At 40.4% G+C, this 20,810-nt stretch overlaps 1 protein-coding gene across 2 annotated transcripts in view; it reads right to left on the bottom strand.

The window, feature by feature from the left end:
* Positions 1-10,479, bottom strand: part of LOC124261660 (putative ankyrin repeat protein RF_0381) — a 75,749-nt gene extending 65,270 nt beyond the window's left edge. The window contains exon 1 of one of the 2 annotated variants that reach the window (XM_046696005.1): positions 10,311-10,479. The gene's annotated coding sequence lies outside the window, so the exon portion shown is untranslated. The remainder of the gene's footprint in view (positions 1-10,310) is intronic. The other variant, XM_046696006.1, reaches the window with a different exon arrangement.
* Between the last annotated feature and the right edge of the window lie 10,331 nt (positions 10,480-20,810).

Raw genomic sequence — 20,810 nt, 5'->3', positions numbered from 1 at the left:
TTGGAATTGCTCACCGATTACGACATACACCTGTTCATTGAAAAATGCGATTGAAAGGTGCGATTTCCATGGCATCTAAACGCTACGCAAAAGCCAATAATCAATACGTGAAGGGCTACGACTGGCGCGCCAACCACTCACATCCTCTACCTCGATGACAACAACCTGAACGGGTGGGCAGTGAGCCAGTATCTACCCACAGGGGGGTTCGATTGGGCATCGCCCGAGATCGATGTTATGAGCATCGCGCCGGATTCGAACAAAGGCTATATCCTCAAAGTGGAATACCCCAATGCATTGCACACATCGCACAGCTACCCCCTGGCACAGCTACCCCCTGGCCCCCGAACGTTTGAGGGTTACCCCAGACTGTATGTCCGAGTACCAACATCACTCGCTGGATGGGCGGGTGGCAGACGTTGAAAAACTCGTGCCCAACTTAATGAATAAGACCAAGTGCATCGTTCACTATCACAGCCTACAGCTGTACCTGTCGTTGGGTATGAGGCTGACCAAAATACACAGGGTGCTCGTGTTCAACCAGAGCCCCTGGATGGAGCCCTACATCAGAATGAACACGGACCTGGGAAAGCTGTCCACCAGTGTCTTTGAGAAAAACCTCTACAAGCTCATGAACATGACACTGATTCCCTGTTGATGGAGATTCGAACCGAGGACGTGTACAAGGACATGAAGAAACGTATGACACCAACGTATGATTTGTATGACACCAGCCACTACTCCAAGGACCATGCCATACACAGCGCAGTAAATAAAAAGGTCCTCGGTGAGATGAAGGACGAGTGTGCTGGCACGCCCATAGCCGAGAACATAGGCTAGAAGCCCAAGATGTACTCCATCCTGAAGGCCGACAATGGTGACATCCGAAAGGCGAAGGGTGTTAAGAAGTACGTGGTGAAACAACACATCAAACACGCCAGATTCAAGGAAGCCCTGTTCAAGTCCCGCACCTTCAGGCATCAAATGAACACGCTTAGAAGCTACGGGCACAGGATATACGGACTGACTATAAACAAGACGTCCCTATCACCGATGTGCACGAAACGTTGGATAGCCATCGACGGAATCAACACGTACGCGTACGGGCATGAGAAAATTGAACCAAGAACATAGGTGTATATATTTATATGATACCCTGTGACAACGATGTCACGGAACCAAAGAAAGTTTGAGGCTATTTACTACAGCCCGCGTGGGTACTGGAAAGGAGCTAGCGCCATACATAAGCTAGCCAAAATGGCGTGAGTACCACCGGGTGAGGCCAAAGCGTGGCTTGAAAAATAAGCCCTGTGGCAGATCTATTTAACCGCACCACGCTACGAGCCCCAAAGAAAGTTCGGCATTAACATACCCAATAGCGTTCACAAGGCTGACCTCCTGTTCCTACCCCACGACAAGAGGTACAAGTATGCCCTAACCGTCGTGGACGTGGCCAGTCGCTACAAGGAAGCCGAACCCTTGATTGCGAAAGACTCGGCCATCGTGGGTTCCGTGTCACACCCATTGCAAAGCCAGTGCGCAGTAGAGCTGGTTGGGAAGGGAGACATGTCTACAAATTTGACGTAATCGGATATGCTAATTAAATATACAGTCCATCTTCCTTGAAGGGGGACATATCTTTGTTGTTCAGCCAATGTAGGAGTGGTCTTCCTTCTGTGTCTATATAAGGATGACTTCACACAGGACAGAGGTTTCCAATTTTCAACACAAACAACCTGTACTATAAATATACAACGTTTTAATCAGAGTAGAGGGGTTATCTCCAAATATCAAAACAAACAATGAATGATTACAAGATCCCTGATTCACTTAGCTTCTAATGATTCAATTACGGGTAGTCCCTGGGAATCTTCCCAATTAGTTTATTTCAAGAGTAGATAAACTGGGAGTATTCAGCTATTCTGGTACAGTACAAAATTAAGTGTAGGGGTGCTCCATTATATGTTTATGTTCTTGAGTAGACAAAATGGGAGTAGTGTATACAGTATAGTATTTCACTATGTGACCTAATAAACTGAACTGCCTGACGCGGCATTGTTGTCAGCCTTGCAGTTATATAGTATGACACGCACATTCACAAAATCTGTCGAGCGAGTAGGGTAAAGGCTGAGGATTTTTCCAAACCCTCAGACTGGTTTACCTAAAAGCTTGGGCAAGACGGGCCAGCTATGTTACTACCTAATAACGTTATTACGAATAAATCTAGTTGTTTGATCGGCATTCTAGAAGTTGGTGAGTCAAAATGAAACATACAACTTTATGGATGACAACCTTTTGTTTATTGCATTAAGCTACGTTTCGATGTAGATTCTTACATCGTTATCAAACTAAAAGGACCTACAACCAAATGGTGAGAAGCATATATACATGTACATAGTATGTTGTAACAAGCAGCAGATTAACATTAACAATAGCAGGTAATAGAAGTAACAAGTGCTGCATAATTGTAAGAGGCCAGATGGAAACTAAATGAGTCATCACAATTTGGTAGGTCGTTGATATAAATAAGAAAGCGAAGTGGGTCAAAAACCGTGCCCTGCGAAACACCAGATAATACGTAAGCTTCAGAGGAATTATTTCCCATCAAGAACAAGTGTTTGTTTCTTGTTCTTCTAGAATATGTTGCTATGGATACTGTAGTGGTGCAAGGCTTTTGATAAATCTACTACCAAGTCTAACTGCTTCCCCTGGTTGAGGCTTTGAGAAAACTGCATGATGAATGGTCTGGACTAACTGGGTTTCAAAAGAACGACGGCGCCTGCAACCATGCTGTGTGTCAGATAAGATGTGAGGATTTTCTAAGTGGCATACTATAGAGCTATAGAGTGAGTGAGTCAGTATGGTTTTCCAGAACTATCACGGCTGGAGACACCAGATATGGGCTTCAGATATAGTACCAATGTGGGGAATCGAACCCGGGTCTTAGGCGTGATGAGAGAACGCTTTAACCACTGGGCTACCCCATCGCCCCTAGCGCTGTAGAGAATGTGCTCAGTTAGTGATACTGGTTTGTAGTTAGCCGCTGATGATTTATCCCCAACTTCATATAACACAGACTTATCAACCCTACAGGTCACTTCAACATCAGAGTTGAACTTCAGCGACACATCTCATGTCATAGTTTAACTAAACACATTCATCACTGGTATGACACATGCAGGAAGCCATATATATATTCCTGTGGAGGAAACCACAAATAATGTAGGGGTCTCAATCATACTTTCTCAACAAAGTAAAAAGGTGTATTTTGTGTAACATTTTTAGAATGTGGACTGAGTCAAAAAAGAAACTTCACAAAATGTAATTTGAAAAATAATGAATACTTTTTCTCTGATGATACATCTATGTATCCGAAATGGGATCCTTATCTTTTGACTCTAGAAAAACGTTAGCAAAACCCACTCAAACCCATCCATTTGTCGTGTAAATTACGTTAGTGCCAAATCAGGTTTTGCACGTGCAGTCGATCACGTGATCTTCGCATCGAAGTTTTCTTCATATGCACGTGTTTGCATTGGCCTCAAGAATTGAAAAAACACTTTTGAACCACAGTTCTAACGGTACTTGAAATGCCACGAGTGTCAAATGTGCAACGTGAATGTGCCGTTGGCATGTTGCAAGTGGGAAGATCAGTTATTGACATCGCAAGAGCAATGGGATGCAGCCGCCATACTGTGTATGACTTGAGAGGTCATCTACAACAAACTGGCACCACTTCTGATCGCCCAAAGTCGGGTCGTCCACGTGTGACGTCACAAGCAGAAGACCGTTTTCTGCCGGCTACACGAACGAGGACTGAGATGTTTAGTGGTCGACTGTCCTCACAGACCATTTGAAATAGGTTGCAGGCTGCCACTCTCCATTCTCGACGTCCATATCGTGGGCCAATATTGACGCCGTTTCATCAATGTCAACGTCTGCTGTGGGCCCAACGTCACCTCCGATGGACCCAGAGAGACTGGAATCGAGTCGTCTTTAGCGATGAATCCAGGTTTACCTCAGATTCGCGGACGGCAGGCATAGAGTCTGGAGACGACGTCGTGAACGGTATGCCCAATGTTGTGTACAGGAATTTGACAGATTCGGGGGAGGAAGTTGCGCGGTGTGGGGTGCTTTCTGTGGGAACAACCGTTCCCGACTTCTGGTAATCCGTGGAAACCTCACAGCTGCTGCTTACCGCAACCAGGTGCCCCTGAACTCATTCCTTTCATGGCGGCTCATGGCCCAGGTCTACAGTTCCAGCATGATAATGCTGGGCCGCATACCGCGATGTTGACACGAAATTTCCTTCAAAACACTGGAATCAACGTCATGGACTGGCCATCGAGGTCCCCTGACCTTAATCCAATAGAGCACATTTGGGATGCACTTGGGAGAAGGCTTCGTGGTCTTAGGAACCAACCTCAGAATTTGCAGGAACTTGGCGCTGTCTTGCAGGAGCAATGGCGCAGAATCCCCAACCACGTGTTCACAAGCATCAGGCAGTCGATGAGGAGACGGTGTTTGGCAGTGGTGAATGCGCGGGGCGGCCATACACGATATTAAACTGAGAAATTTCGCATTTTTATTCTTGTGACTTGACATTCTGTATACCCATGTTTTGGAACGGCGGCGTAGCCTAATGGAACTGATTATGGCACTGTCAGTGTATCGAGTACATCACACAGATCTCAGCAATGAAATAATAACAATTTAATCATCTTACCATCTCGTGTTCTTTTATAGTGCCCTGAAGAAAGAATGTGAAGTTTCCTTTTTGACTCAGTATATAATCCTGTTGAGGAAACCACCTGCGCAGTTACCCGTGATATTAACGATGGCACGATTAGGGACTATGCTGATTCAATCAGCAAGGGTAAGGTTGGTTGGTTGTTGACAACACACTCAGCAATGTTCCGGCTATATGGCAGCAGTCTGTAAATAACCGATTCTGGACCAAACAATCCAGCGGTCTACCGCATGAGCATATACCTACGCAATTGGTACACGACGAGATATGTCAATTAAGTTGGCGAGCCTGGCCACCCGATCGCATTAGAAGCCTCTTACGACAAGCATGGGTTACTGAAGACCAATTCTAACCTGGATCTTCACGGGTCAATAGCATGGTAGTGAGTGAGTGGGTTTAGTTTTACGCTGCTTTTAGCAATATTCCACCAAAAAAAGGCTTCCACCAGAAAATTGTACCAATGTCAGGAATCGAACTGCGTCAGCCACTAGGCTACCCCACTGGCCTGGTAGAGAAAGTTCTGAACAAGGTTTCAGATAAGAGCGTTTGATTTCTAAAAAAAATAGAGCTGCAAACTGTACTTTATATAAACACCAATGAAATCGGCTTACAGGAACATATCACACCGTCACCCACGCAACTATTTGTCTTCCAGCTACGCAACGTGTCACACAAATTCAGTGCCAAAAATGGTGCTAACTTTGAATGTTTAACAAACAGTAGGTGCAGAATGGTAGCGGATACCATACATTGCTTTACATCACTCATTAGCAGCTGATACCATAGCCACATAATAAAAAGTAAGCTTTGATCGACTGGAAATGAAATCTAATGGCTTCTCTACTAGTTCTTTTGTTCCGTTTAGAATATATTTGGTAGTGTTTGTCTCAGAAGTTTGTTCTATACAAGTGGTAAAAACTATAAACATCAAATATGTTTTTTGAAAAGTGATGTATTACTTGTTTCATTTGAATTTTGTGTCCTGTTAAAAAGGCTAACTTTTTATGATTGTGGCTTTTGCTTCAGGTCGGATGCGATTCACTCATACGATGAACATTGTGAAGCATACATTGCTGTATACGATAAACATTGCGAAGCATACATTGTTGTATCATTGGAGCGGGAACTCCTTGTATTTGATGAACCTATGTCTGCCTGTGATCATGTCTGGACCAGTGGACCGCCTTTGAAACTCTCAGGATTTCTCACTGGCATGAGTGTCTGCTAATGCATCACTCAATACAAAATACTGCTAAAGCACTTTCTTGCCGTTTTGAGTGACAAGAACAGAGCAAAATTGATTCATGTTTCAGTGTGTATTATCAACCATGAAGTCTGGGTTAAACTTCAACGTCTTTATTATTTTAGTGCAGCATCTGGGCAAAGGTTGAATTCACTTTCTGAATGAGTGAGTGAGTTTAGTTTTACGCCGCTGTTAGCAAAATCAGTACGTTTTTCATTGGGCTGAAAGGTTTGCTATGAATAGATCTAAAAGTTGGAATAGAAGGATACGAAAGAAGTTTCATGATATTGGTTTAGGATATCTGTTAAATGTTACAAATAAAATTGCTAAATCGTTTGTGTGTGACTATGTACAAAATGTGTGAATGAATGACTTTGTTATAAATTGGAAAGTTAGATAAGGTACAGGGGCAAAGTGGTCATAACAAACTAAGAGCTTAAAAGAGTTTTAAACAAGATCATAGAACAGAAGTCAATGTTTTAAGGAACCTGCCAAGAGGTTACAGGTTGGCTCTTGCCAGGTTTATGTGTGGTGTGGCTCCAATTAAAATTGAGTGCATTGTTAAAACTAGATGTGTTTTTTTTAATATGCCTGAAATCGAGAAGTTTTGTTTTATGTTTACCGATGCTAATGTCTGGGGTTTTTTTATTTGCCAAAAGCTGCTATGGATGATATATAATTTTAATGGTAGTTTACTGTTGTGATACTATTTTATGACAAATTATCTTTTATAATGCTTAGAATGGTTCTGTACAAGGGACCCCTACACTCCCCTCTGGTTCCCCCTTTGTTGTTATATCGTTCAATAATGGCGGAATCATCAATTATCATCAATCCTTTATAATCAGGATTACCCACAAGAAAGAAGAAGAAGAGACAGTGAGTGAGTGAGTTTTGTTTTACGCCGCACTCAGCAATATTCTTGTAATATACACAGTAATATAATTGTATTCGAGAGTGTGAATGAGTGAATATGGTTTTACATTTCCTTTAGCAATATTCCAGCAATTGGCTTCACACGTTGTAATCATGTGGTCAATGGAACTCGGGTCTTCGGCGTAACGAGCGAACGCTTTAGCCACTAGGCTACCAAGCCGTGTGGAGTAGAACTGTTCACGAAAGGGAGAAAATCGCTCACTTACGCCAGCGTGCGGCTGCTAAAGACTTTCATAAGATTAACAAGGGAAGTGTATGATCATTCAACCAAGAGCTAAATGAGAACGTCGCTCAATGCCAGATAATTGAATAGAAAGTGTCAACATTGCGACAAAGCTGGCTTAAATTCAACTCACTCGCATACGCTACAGAGTTTGACATATGTTAAAACACATTAAGATTAGTTCAGTCTCCGTTTACTTTAACGCACTCAAAGTTTATGGAAACCCAAAGAGTGCTCTCTCTGTCAAAGTAGCCAGAAGCCTTCCCTCCTTCAGGGCAAGGAAACATTACATGAGGATGTTATCAACTTTCAAATAGTCACCCGTGATGTGGAGCAATATTTCAACAGGTCCATCCTTTGGTGCTTACATGTTTACAAAATATGCTCGTTTAATATGTGTACTTTTCAAAGAACGTCCAAAGGCACTTGCTTAAAGATTGTAAAACTTAAGCAAAACTCTAGCAAAGTCTGAACGAATGTATGCCTCTTCTAGAAAAAAGTTTTTGTTTTTAAATTCTGACACTATGTTTCTAATGCGAACTTAATGTATCATACACCTATTATCCAATTATTCGGTTGCAGCATAAATACCAGTCATCATAGTTTGAAATAAAAGATTTAGCCCTTATAAAATGTGTCCATCAGTCAGTGCTGTGAGTCATTATATATGTTAATTTATTGATGTATTTCTTACAGACGTTTAACACCATTTAACCTCAAAACATAAGTAGTCATTTACAGATATTTGCCTCAACATTAACAGATCAATCTGACCACCCAAGAGGATGTGTTTGATAGAATTACATGACATATGTATCTTCTTGTTTTGATAACATTATGTTGATATATATTTCAAATTGCAGACAATATACTATTTACCTATTATATTCTGATTTTCATTCAAAAGTTCGTGAAGAAAACTTTAGCGTTATGTGTGTTTTTTAGGAACTAACATAAAAAATGAGTTTAAAATCAAATATGTCTTTGATGACATAAATTTGAATTTAACCCCACAATCATTCCATGTAGCTATGTGTATGCATTTATTTATATTTTTACAAATTTAACAAATAATACTTATGTACAATGGCTGAATAAAGTCATGCATGAGTAATGTAATATTAAAGTACACATGCACTACCATACAAAAATATCATATAAAATTCACGACGAAATTCACACATTGCAAAACAATACTGTCACATTTCGCGCACCGCATCAGCTCCCGGCCGTACTGAATAACATGAATGCAGCCTAATCGGTGTAATGCGATAGAAATACACTGCAGGTTTAAAAGTGTGATGTTCACACATCTAGTGACAGACTTTAATTGCCGACTGCAAAACGTCAACAAAACGACAAAACTTGACCTGAAAACGATCAAACGCTTCGCTTCGAATGGTCATGGCGGAAAAGAGTTCAGCCTGCATCAGCTAACACACCCAACATATACTGAGTCAAAAAGAAATTCACATTCTTTCTTCAGGGCACTATAAAAGAACAAGAGATGGTAAGATGGTTAAATTGTTATTATTTCATTGCTGAGATCTGTGTGATGTACTCGATACACTGACAGTGCCGTAATCAGTTCAATTGGGCTACACAACCGTTCCAAAACATGGGTATACAGAATGTCAAGTCACAAGAATAAAAATGCGAAATTTCTCAGTTCAATATCGTGTATGGCCGCCCCGCGCATTCACCACTGCCAAACACCGCCTCCTCATCGACTCGATTCCAGTCTCTCTGGGTCCATCGGAGGTGACGTTGGGCCCACAGCAGACGTTGACATTGATGAAATGGCGTCAATATTGGCCCACGATATGGACGTCGAGAATGGACATTGGCAGCCCGCAACCTATTTCGAATGGTCTGTGAGGACAGTCGACCTCTAAACATCTCAGCCCTCGTTCGTGTAGCCGGCAGAAATCTGTCACGTAGGTGACGTAGGAAAATTTGACGGTCTTCTGCTCGTGACGTCACACGTGGACGACCCGACCTTGGGCGATCAGAAGTGGTGCCAGTTTGTTGTAGACGACCTCTCAAGTCATACACAGTATGACGGCTGCATCCCATTGCTCTTGCGACGTCAATAACTGATCTTCCCACTTGCAACGTGCCAACGGCACATTCACGTTGCACATTTGACACTTGTGGCTTTTCAAGTACCGTTAGAACTGTGGTTTAAAAGTGTTTTTTTCAATTCTTGAGGCCAATGCAAACACGTGCATATGAAGAAAACTTCGATGCGAAGATCACGTGATCGACTGCACGTGCAAAACCTGATTTGGCACTAACGTCATTTGCACGACGAATGGATGGGTTTGAGTGGGTTTTGCTAACGTTTTTCTAGAGTCGAAAGGTAGGGATCCCATTTCGGATACATAGATGTATCATCAGATAAAAACTATTATTTTGCAAATTACATTTTGTGAAGTTTCTTTTTTGACTCAGTCCACATTCTAAAAATGTTACACAAAATACGCCTTTTTACTTTGTTGAGAAAGTATGATTGAGACCCCTACATTATTTGTTGCAAACAATGAGTTCATATTCCATTCATTTGAGGTGGATAAGGAATGACTGAAATAACATAAGTTGTCAAGAAGGTAAGGGGATATAACTCGAAATACTATTCTTCTGCGGTCAATGTGTGTAATGAACACCAGGTCATTTATTAATAGTTTTAAAGAAATATCACATATTTGTGAAGCAGACGACCCTCAGCTCCATGCAGTGGTGGACCATGGACTTGTTTGGGCAGAGTTAGTGTTTTGCTATTATCCCTCAAACAGTACTTTAACATTCTACCAGCTAATTCTCACTGTCTATCGAGGTGACAATATGTCTCAAGAAAACACAGTTTGCATTATTTTGAAACTTGGATCTGGTTTTGTCTTTCTTTCAGGTGAGTGAATAAGCCAAGTGTAACAGGCAGATACATGAGTTACCGCCCTTTGTTAAACTAACAGTTAATTCCCAACACCTTTTGAAGCCATCCTTAACGCAATGCATGTATATTTTGATACTATTTTTAACATGAAACATGTTTATAATATCAGAAGTGATACCTTCGTCTAGGATCCCTATGATGAAGGAGTAAGAAACTCCAGAACGTCGTGTTCCTCATTATAAAGTTGACATCAATAAATTCTCACCTTTTACTGGTAAAGTTGGTTACATAATCTCACATTAGCGGCTGCGAACGAAGACGTAACCACCAAAATGTCATAGCCACAACAACACAATATGGCTACCAGGAAGAAGTGGAAATACCCATAATATCCTACATTACTATATAACGCCATACACTGAACTGGCTGACACGCCATTGGTTGACGGGTGGGCTGAGGGGTTCATCGCCGGGAACATTCGTCACCACTCGCCCCTTTCCGTAACCTCCAAGAAGACTTCTCTCGATGCTGGTTGTGTGCGAAAATACGACAAACCAATCAGAACGCGCGTTATGGTTGCGATGTTTTGATAAAAATAATCCCGACTACTTAAATCGTTTATTGGATTATGTTATTGTTTAAAAAATCATGAAAAATATATATCGTCATATTAAAAGTACTGAGAACGTAGCTAACAGAATTTTGCTGTCTAATGTGAACCTTTCGATAAGAATCATGCGATTGACGGTGAGAGATTCAAATACACGAACGTGCGTTTGTTGACATAACGGCTATCAGTGGTCCAACTGGGTGTATTTCTGATGATCTTCCGGGCTTGTTGTAATGATTATACGTGCGCTTCCAACAGTTTTAGGAAAAGTAATTATACATCGCCACGAGTTTCATAACAATATCTGTACGTAACTTATATTGGGCATATATTTCACATCTGTTAGAATATTTTAGTCTGACTTTTTTGGTCATTCATATATTTTTCAGCGAATTCATTTAAAATTTCACATGGGGTATGACAGCAAGGTTACACGAATGTTCAGCTTGAGCAATATTTTAAAGTCATTATTGAGTTTCTGATTTTTGGATTCAATGTAGCTGGGATTTTATGATGAATTTTAATTGCATATTCAATAAAACAAATCCAATTTGTGATTATTAAACTCTTTTCAGAAATATAACTGGAAATATAAGGTGAACATCTGGTAATAATTACGTCAGAATATGTCAATAACAAATATGTTTTTCTCCTTCTTTTAGTTGTGTCAAGGATGTTTAATTCTTTAAAATAAATAAGCAAAAACAAAACCAGCAATACAATGTATGAGTACTTCGGTGATATTAAGTACTATTGGAATCAAACAGGAATAGTGTTATCGTTTCTGTTTGAAGTAGTTCTGGTGTTCCTACGCCAATATGAAATCCTCCCAGAGGGGCATGAGTCGCTATTCTGCTTGTCCCGGAATAACACGAGTTGGTCACGAATGCCATATCTAAGTGACGTCTGCCAGCCTGACCTAACGCTAGCAAGTGCAGACTGATATGAAAACAGCTACAAAATATAACAAGGTAACAATTCGGACATATTTCGGTAATATATAGCTGGACACTGATTTTCAGTTTCGTACACTATTATGGTTTTTTTTATAATTATAACAATTATGGCAGTTTTTCAATATTCCCTAATGTTAATCTGACTATCGCTGATCTACAAGAGCGATGCCATGTTTGTTAGCATTCACTGAAAGAAGACCTTGTTAGACCATTCATATTTGTATCTCCGTCCGTATACGACCCCAAAGAATGCCTTTCCATTATTTCAAAAATTCCATATATTTACTATGAGAATTCAGCTAGTTTATTATCCTAATTTGGGCGGAGGGATAGTCGTGGAGTAAAAGTACCCCTCATGCAGATTTCAGTTCTCCACTAGTTACAATGTTTGACGCCTATGTCTGGTTTCCCCTGCTGTGATGCTTGTGCTAGTATATTGTTAATGTTTTGTTTCCCACTCAATTTGAGATGCTTATTTGTTAGCAAAGCTGCTTCAGGGTTTGATTGTGACACCGGTTTTTTAATATTTTGTATACTCTTTATATGAGCCTTATCTCTTTCACTGAAGTGAATCGTTCACAAACAAATTTGCATATTTGAGTCATCTATGGGACCGTGGAAGTACGTTCGCGCACATGCATGTCATGTCATGTCACTATAGATTGGAACATAAAACTTGCTCGGTACTATACTGAGCAGCAAAAAAAATCAGATGGGCACCGTAATCAAATCACTACAGAAATTGACATAATAAGCGGATCAAAATGTTTTTCTGTGTACAATATCTTGACACATCAATGACTAACTCAAGCACAATTTCAAGATATTACGTTACCGTTTGCAGTTCATTGAGACTATTGACTTCAGTATCTAGTGTGACCACCACGAGCGGCAATAACTGCAGTACAGCGTCTATGTATGGAGTGCACCAAACGATTGCTGAAGGCCATTTGGCACCTGGATCCACACTCTTAGAAAAGCCTGGCGTAATAAATGGGCTGTGTTCGGCCTAGGTATGACATTATTCAGTCTCCTCTGAATTTCATCCCAGAGATGTTCAATTAGGTTTAAATCAGGCCTAAGGGCTTGCCACTGCATAATGTTGACACCGTTCTGCTGTAGGCATTCCCGTGTTCCTCTGGCAGTATGGGCCCGGGCGTCATCATGCTGGAAAATGTTCCGGTGACGTGCGAAATGTGGTATGACGTTGGGTCTAAGAGCTTGACCGATGTAGCGCACCGCTGTGATGTCGCCTCCTCTCCCTGGACCAAGGTTCTGGAACACCACAGGACCCACTCTCTGGTTCGTCTGAGTAACACTGGCCATGTCGTCGCCATAATCTTGTTCTGCCATCTGCAGTTGATACGCAGTACCGACTCCCATCTGTGAACAGAACACGTCTCCATTGTCTGTATCGCCAGTTTTTGTGTTGTAGGGCAAACTGTAACGTTCACGCCGATGACGAGAGGTGAAGATAGGCCCACGGTAAGGTCTATGGCAATGGAGGTTCCCGCTGTTAAGACGTCGGCGTACTGTATCAGTACTGATTGGTCTTCTGTGTGTTCCCACTGTCTGGCGGGCTGCTTCGGATGCCTGCATGAAGGGATTCTGTACATGCTGTCGCACAACATGGCGGTCTTGTCGTCTTGTGGTCACCCTTGGTCTTCCAGTATGGGGTCGATCATTTGTAATGTTGGTGGCCCGGAAACGTTGCTGCTGCCTGTAGATGGTCCGAGCGTTGACCTGGAAGTGATTGGCAATGGCTTGTGCAGTGTGGTCCTTAAAGTCTTCTTAGCGCCTGATTCCTCTGAGCTATCGTGAGTTGCGGCATCCTGCTGACGTTTGAATGTGAATGTTTCAACAAGGTTTGGGGGAGCATTTCATAGGTTTGTTCCTTGTGAACAGCACGTGCAGCATGATTTGCATGAAAAACATGGAGAACACCGTATCATCTCCGAGGTCAGGTTGCGCTTTTGAGACCATTTCCTGGGTTCAATTCTGAGTTTGGGAAGGAATGTCTTTGCTAAGGTAAAGTTGGAGAACACCGTACCATCTCCGAGGTCAGGTTGCGCTTTTGAGACCATTTCCTGGGTTCAATTCTGAGTTTGGGAAGGAATGTCTTTGCTAAGGTAAAGTTGGAGAACACCGTACCATCTCCGAGGTCAGGTTGCGCTTTTGAGACCATTTCCTGGGTTCAGTTCTGAGTTTGGGAAGGAATGCCTTTGCTAAGGTAAAGTTGGAGATGTTGTCAAAAATATACAATCAAAACATTAAATGAGTTTACGTTTCTGCGAAGGAAAATTCCAAACTGACGTTTCTTTTGCTGCTTAGTATATTTGAGGTGGCGAGGTGCAATTGGGTTTAACGTCGTGCTTGAGAATATTTCGCTTATATTACGACGTGCATGTGTGTGTATGTGTATGTGCGGCTGCTTGTACTAGCCCAGACTTAAGCTGGTTTTATAGTGCTAGTCCACTGAGATACCATGCCGCAGTGAAGCATGAATACCCCACTCAGACACATTATACTGACTCTGAGCAGACCAGTCCTTGTTGTCCCCATTAATGCCGAGCGCCAGGCAGGGACCAACAAGTACCATATTTTAACGTCTTTTGGTATGACGAGGTCGGGGATCGAACCCTCGACCTTCCGCTCACCGGACAGACGCTCTAACCACTACATCACGGAGGTGGTCTAGTATATTTGAATTTCAGAGAGCAGCATAACTAGTGTCAACAAGGTAGCAGCACATTTATCCCTATGTTGGGCCATCCGTACGTTTTATGAGTTTCTCATCTCAAAAGAAAAATAGTTGGGGTTAAAATAAAGAATTATTTTATGCAAATCCATATTGGTCAAATGAATGCGCTGTTATTAACACGTGACTAGTCTGTGATCAATGCCAATCATACCCAGATATCTTCTTTGAGTGGCATTTTAGAAGTTGGGAAGTATAATATAGACAAACTATGGATAACAACTACTTTAGTTTTGGGTGCACATTTTTGGTACAGATTCTCGTTCCGCTGTCAAGCAAGAATTCACGAGAATCTGTACCGAACCGTCACACTCACGAAATATAAGAAGTTGTTATCCATAAAATGTGTCTATCTTTAACATTATTATGTCAAGTTGCTATTGATAGCAATAATATTTACTGTTTTGACGCGTACTATTTAATAACCATTGGAACTCAAATATTTTAAATGGCAGATAACTATAACTGCAGGTAATGTACCCCCGAATAAGACGAACTAAAATAAATAACAAATGGTCGCATCGTTTAGTAGAGTAACAGTCTATAGAGGCAGTTGTAGAAATACAAGTACAAGGGGTTTTATCGTATTGTTTAGTCCAGTGCACCAGGGTATTAAATCCTCAGCTGCAGTTACAGCAACAGCCGGTACCCTGTTATCAATATTTCAATGAATATTAGAATGCTGGATTCTGATAGGTTAAAAAGAGTTTTCTTTTCTCCTACTTCCTGAACACACAGCGTGTGGCTCTTTGGAAGTTATTTGTGAACTTCATTCCAGGAACAAAGAGTAGTAAAGACTATAAATATTTAAAGCTGTAGTGATCATTTTTACATTTATATCTATCCGTCACCCCTTTTAAGAACGTTCCACTATAGCAGACCTTTGTACCTAGATGTGTTGTTTATTAAGCGTACCTATAGAGCGCCGTCTTCACCGTTGCCGTCATGGTGGAATGGTTATAAACCTACGGTGTTTTGATTAAGAGGCACTGAAGAGCACATGCCTCCTATTTTGATTTGGAACGGACTTCAGCGCGCGGTTCCCAACTAAACTGGAGGTATCTACACAACAGAGGGACTACATCAAATTTCAGATCACAGTAGTTTTAACTCCTTAATGATGTGCTTTAAATAAGTTGTCACAAAGGCTGTAATGTAATGAACAAGTCAAGCAAGAAATTGCCCTCAAACCACGTTTATTTTCTATACATTAGACAGACAAACATCAATACATTGACTGAGTACAGTTAATTTCGTTCATTATGAACAGGCTTTAAAAGAATGGTTCGTTTGAGTTCTTTATAGCCGTACTTTACTGTATAAGCATGTGTGAAATGCTAATTTTAGGTAGTTAGTGAATGATAAAGCAATATTAAAGATATATCAAGGCTGTGAGTAAATAATCAAGTCTGGACCAGGCATCCCTGTGATTGATCTGTGCGCAACATTCGTACATGCTGTCAACCGTCTCTCTGAATGTGGTCGCTTTGCCATTTATATTTTTTCTTGGTTCCCAGAATAGTTTAGGCCACACTTTTTTATTACTTGGCTTACGGATCCGCCGACGGTAATTTTTGCTAAAGTGGAAGAAAAAATTCAATTTTTCCATTTTTTATATGCCGCCAAAAAATAAAACCCAAATGAATAATTTAAAAATCTACTCTTTTTAAATCGACTTTCGGTTGCGAATTTACCATCGGTGCAAAACAAAAGTTTTAATATTGAAACAAATATAATCGCCGAACCAACCTTACTGAGTGAAAGTGCTGTTTTTTAAAACCCTAATATAGTAGGAAATGGGAACACTTAAATGACCGATGGCACAATCTATTTTCTTAAAACAGCCTACTTGTGGTGAAAGCCATTTAAGGAAAAGAAAATCTGAAATAGCATATTTATTTTACCACCTTCCGACGGGAATATTGGTAGGTATTGTTGTAAAACGATCCGTTAACCTAAAATAAAAGAGATAAAAAAAAGGTGTGGCCTTAGGTGTGATGTTGTTAACAACGCACACAAACAATTCCTTAAGGCATTGAATAGTACAACTGGACTTATCCTTATTTGAACAATGATACCTATTGTTTGGTCTATGCTCATTCTAAATGGAGCGGTGGGGTAGCCTAGTGGTTAAGGCGTTTGCTCGTCACACCGAAGACCCGGATTCGATTCCCCACATAGGCACAATGTGTGAAGCTCATTTCTGGTGTTCCCCGCCGTGATATAGCTGGAATATTGCTGAAAGCGGCGTAAAACCATACTCACGCACTCAATCATTCTAAAAATTATATGCATGTATCTGTAGAAATTAAAACTATATATGCATTCTATATATCATACACTTATAAACGTGTGAAACAATGTCACCAAACAATATTTAGCGTAATATGCACAAAGAACTTAGTTAAGAACCCCCCTGACATGTCCCACGGTTGATTGTTCCCACGATCTTAACACTTTGGAGTATATCTGGGACATGATTGATCGTCACGTGCAACAAAGGGATCCTCCCGTACAGAACCTGTCCCAATTGGAAGGTGCTTTACACCAGGAATGGCGTAGACGGTGTAGTCTCGGTTTGCCACCTCCCTATTGTTAGAAGCGTAGTCAGGCGTTTTAATTGACAGAACAATAGAGGTGGCGGGGGGGCAGTTCATACATTTAAGGAGAAATATACTAGTAAGTAAAGCAACCAAGTAAAATAAAATAAATACATGACATAAAAAATTAATGTTGGTGGTTGTACAATTTGAATGGTAGTGATTTTTTTACATACATTATATATGTAAATTCATACTCATTGACATAGTAAATTTATACATATTCCAAAAACATGAAAATATTAAAGTATATTAAAAAGTACATTAATTTCAACACCTACGTCAGTGGTATCGATGGTACCGGGAAAGGAAGGACCACAGCATTTCCAATGGATATTGGTTCCTCTTCGTCTCTTAATTCTCAACTTATAGTCCTGATAAAGAAGGTTTCTGCCGTCAGATTTGTTATCAACAAACACTACGTTAGCCTGTACATTTACCATTTTGTTAAGGCCAAAACTAGAAGAACTGGAGTAAAACGTAAACATCTTTTGACTTAGACTTTGAGTATATTTATACATGCGTCTTGGAAAAACAAAAGTGAACACTTAACTTTTTAATCACAATTCAATCATACTCCTTCTTGGGCAGCAAACATACTAAATTTCGGTCACCCCAATTAGACTGATAAAACTTAGCATGATTCGACCCCTCTGCTTGTAACAACAGCATTATCCCTAATCCTTTAAAGGGTGGTGGCGAGAAGAGAAGACCTCACGTAGACTGCCCCTCCAGAGGATCAGGAGGCTAACAGGGGTATGAGGAGGAGACTGCTGGTTGTAAGACAGTCACATGAGGGTTACACTCGGTATTGACCTTGAATCATGTAAGACAAGCAAAATTACATGTTGAATGTTCACATTCATCAATAAATTCAACATAAAACATTTCAGGGCCATACTTGTGCAGACATGGTTTTGTATGAAAATGGGTGTTTGTTTTAATAATGAGCAATTATCATCATAAAATCAACATGGATGCCAATCATGTTGTTATTTTTTTTATGAGTCAAAGGATCATAGGGGTCAGAAAAACACGTTTTTCCATCGTGGTCACAACTACAAGTTTTATGTACGTGTTGAAAACCTATCATTGGAAAAATACATGGGAAGCAGCTGCTTAATTAAGTTCATTGTGTATAGTAAGAAACAGTACATTCGTGAAGCTGGCAAATACGCTCGGCTTGACATTCAGGCATGTACTTAACCATACATGTGAACTGGAATGTGTAGTAAAATCTACATAAGAATACAAAGTCATACCGGGTTACAATGACAACCGTCAGACTATAAACAATAGGGCTAATGAGGACAATAAGGATAACAATTAACAAACTGTGTCCGTAGTGATCTCAAGTAAACATCATTTTTGGACATATATATATACACATATACATACGTATATATATGTACGAGAGGAGTTGACACAGAAAATACCACAAGCCTGCTGACAAATGCAGTATCTTTGCGTTTACACATTACATGGCAGGTAGGGAAAACCAATATCTTTCATAGCATGTCGTAAACGTGTCGATTACAAACACATCTGTAAAAGTAAAATACAATGTAAAACGAGGATTAACATCAGAATTGTATACAAGGAGCGGACTTCATTTATCAATGCACCCATAGATAATGTCATAAAAACAGTGCCACGGGTACAGATAAAATACAAATATCTACAAATCAAGTCAACTTACTGACTGAATTAACTTGCAGCTACAGTTATGACTGCTTTTGAAAAGTACTGAATACAAACATACTATGCTCAAGACGAATGCATATTTATTTTTAATTTGCAAAACTTATACTCTTATCTTCAAAAAAAAAGAAGAAAAAGAAACACAAATGTAGTAAAATTAGAAATACTTGTCGGAAGTTTTCGTGTATTCATACATGTATGCATGCATTGGGAATGCCGATAGAATATAACAGCAAAAAACAATAGCTTAGATGTGCGGAGGGCGCTAAAACGCAACGTTGGAGCGTGGTTTGCAAACACATCAAAATGAAATAAATGCGCAGCATAAATTGTTGGGCAATGAGAACAACGAGTTTTCAACTGTAAAAGTGAAAACGTGCAACGCAACGGCGACATTGGCCAACTGCAGGCGATTCGGCTTCGGGCGTCGCCAGATTTTTACACGTATGGCAAAGCACCACTACGAGACTATGGAGCCGTCAACAATTGACCTACCCAGATCCTGGTTTGTCACTTACGTGATAGACTTACCACGGCGAACTCTACTGCTGCAGCAATGCCAGGATTGCGTAGGATTTCAGATCAGATAGTAGGAAACGCCTTGGCACCGCAACTATTTGCCCGAGACGACCAGTTCGAAGCGTCATTCTGACTGATCAGTATTGTCGGCTGAGACGTCAGTGGTGTCAAGGACACAGAGTGTGTCACGTTTTTTGCTTCACCATACAGACGGAAGACGCCATATTTACATACGTCGAGGGGAACATTATGCTGGAAAGGACGTTGACAGGTGATGACGACAGTGTAACGATGCGAGCTGCCATCGCATATACCGGTAGAACAGATTTGGTACATGCCCAGGGAAGTTTAATGGCACTACATTACACAGATGAAATTCGTCGACCACACGACATTCCCTTTATGCAGCAAGCAAACGGCAAGACTGACAACGGCCTTTTGAGGAATTTCAAAATCAAAGTTCTGTCGTGGGCCTGAAGGTCTCCAGATCTACACCCATCCTACATATATGTGATGCCATTGATCACGATTTGCGTAGTACAGCAACGTAACCCCCAACCGTTAGGACAAGCACTGCAGGAAGAATGGGTGAACATTTCCCTATCCACAGTTCGTAATCTGACTGGTTCCATAGGGTGATGATGCCAGGCAGTTCTGGACTTTCATAGGGGCCATAAACGATACTGAGAACAAATGACCCTAACCTTGACATTCGACTGATGACTTGTGCCAAATAGGAAAGCATTAAGATCTGTTGATTATTTCTATAATATATGGAATACGCTTGAAAAACACTTTTGCGTTTCTTCTTTTGCAGATTTAAAGATTTACTATAGACTATGTACCCTTTTACACACGAATAATTATGAGTATTACATTTGTGTTTTGAGACGAAAATTAAATCCAAGTGTTCAAACAAACGAAAATAATATTGGAGAATTGATATCGCTCAAGGTTGGATAGAACATGATTCAGATTCTTCACGTCTGGCAATGCTACTCAAAACTGCAAAAAAGGGAATTGAACAAGAAGTGCGCTGTCCACAGTGAACATGTTCAATCATTCCAATTTATAGAATCAAACTGGTACCATCTTCTGCGTTCTTAACCTTTTACTTCCACCATCTAACATTTTCATAAACGCCAGTATTACATTAATCAGTATGTACTCAAAACAAAGCTCTACCTCTCACAACTAGATGTGAAATATATACATCACATAAAGCAAAGAAATACAACTAATTCGCAAGGATGGTAATTCTTACAAACAAACGCTTGAAAATATATAAATTCTAAATTTTACAACCAAACTTTTGAAGTTTAATAGTTACTACTAAATCACAGTACATTCACATTATGCATATAAAATACTACAAACTATTTGTTTGTCATTGAAATGTCTATAGGTAAATGAAAAATATCCCTTAATGATGTGCAGATAATGATGTATATGTACATTCTTATTAACTGGTTATTTCTTCGTAGTTTGTACAGTCTCCAAGTGTATATATAGACTAACAAGTATACATACAAAATCTAATCATTCATCTTTTATCTTTTAAAGCACGTTTGATAATCAGCAGTAGTGAGGGAGGGAGTGAGTTAGAATTTAACGTCACCT

Source organism: Haliotis rubra, unplaced genomic scaffold, assembly GCF_003918875.1.
Source record: "Haliotis rubra isolate DU_JTF1 unplaced genomic scaffold, ASM391887v1 Scf802, whole genome shotgun sequence".
In the NCBI taxonomy this organism is placed as follows: domain Eukaryota; kingdom Metazoa; phylum Mollusca; class Gastropoda; order Lepetellida; family Haliotidae; genus Haliotis; species Haliotis rubra.
The sequence above is the reverse complement of the archived record's forward strand: the minus strand, read 5'-3'. Positions and strand labels throughout refer to the sequence as shown.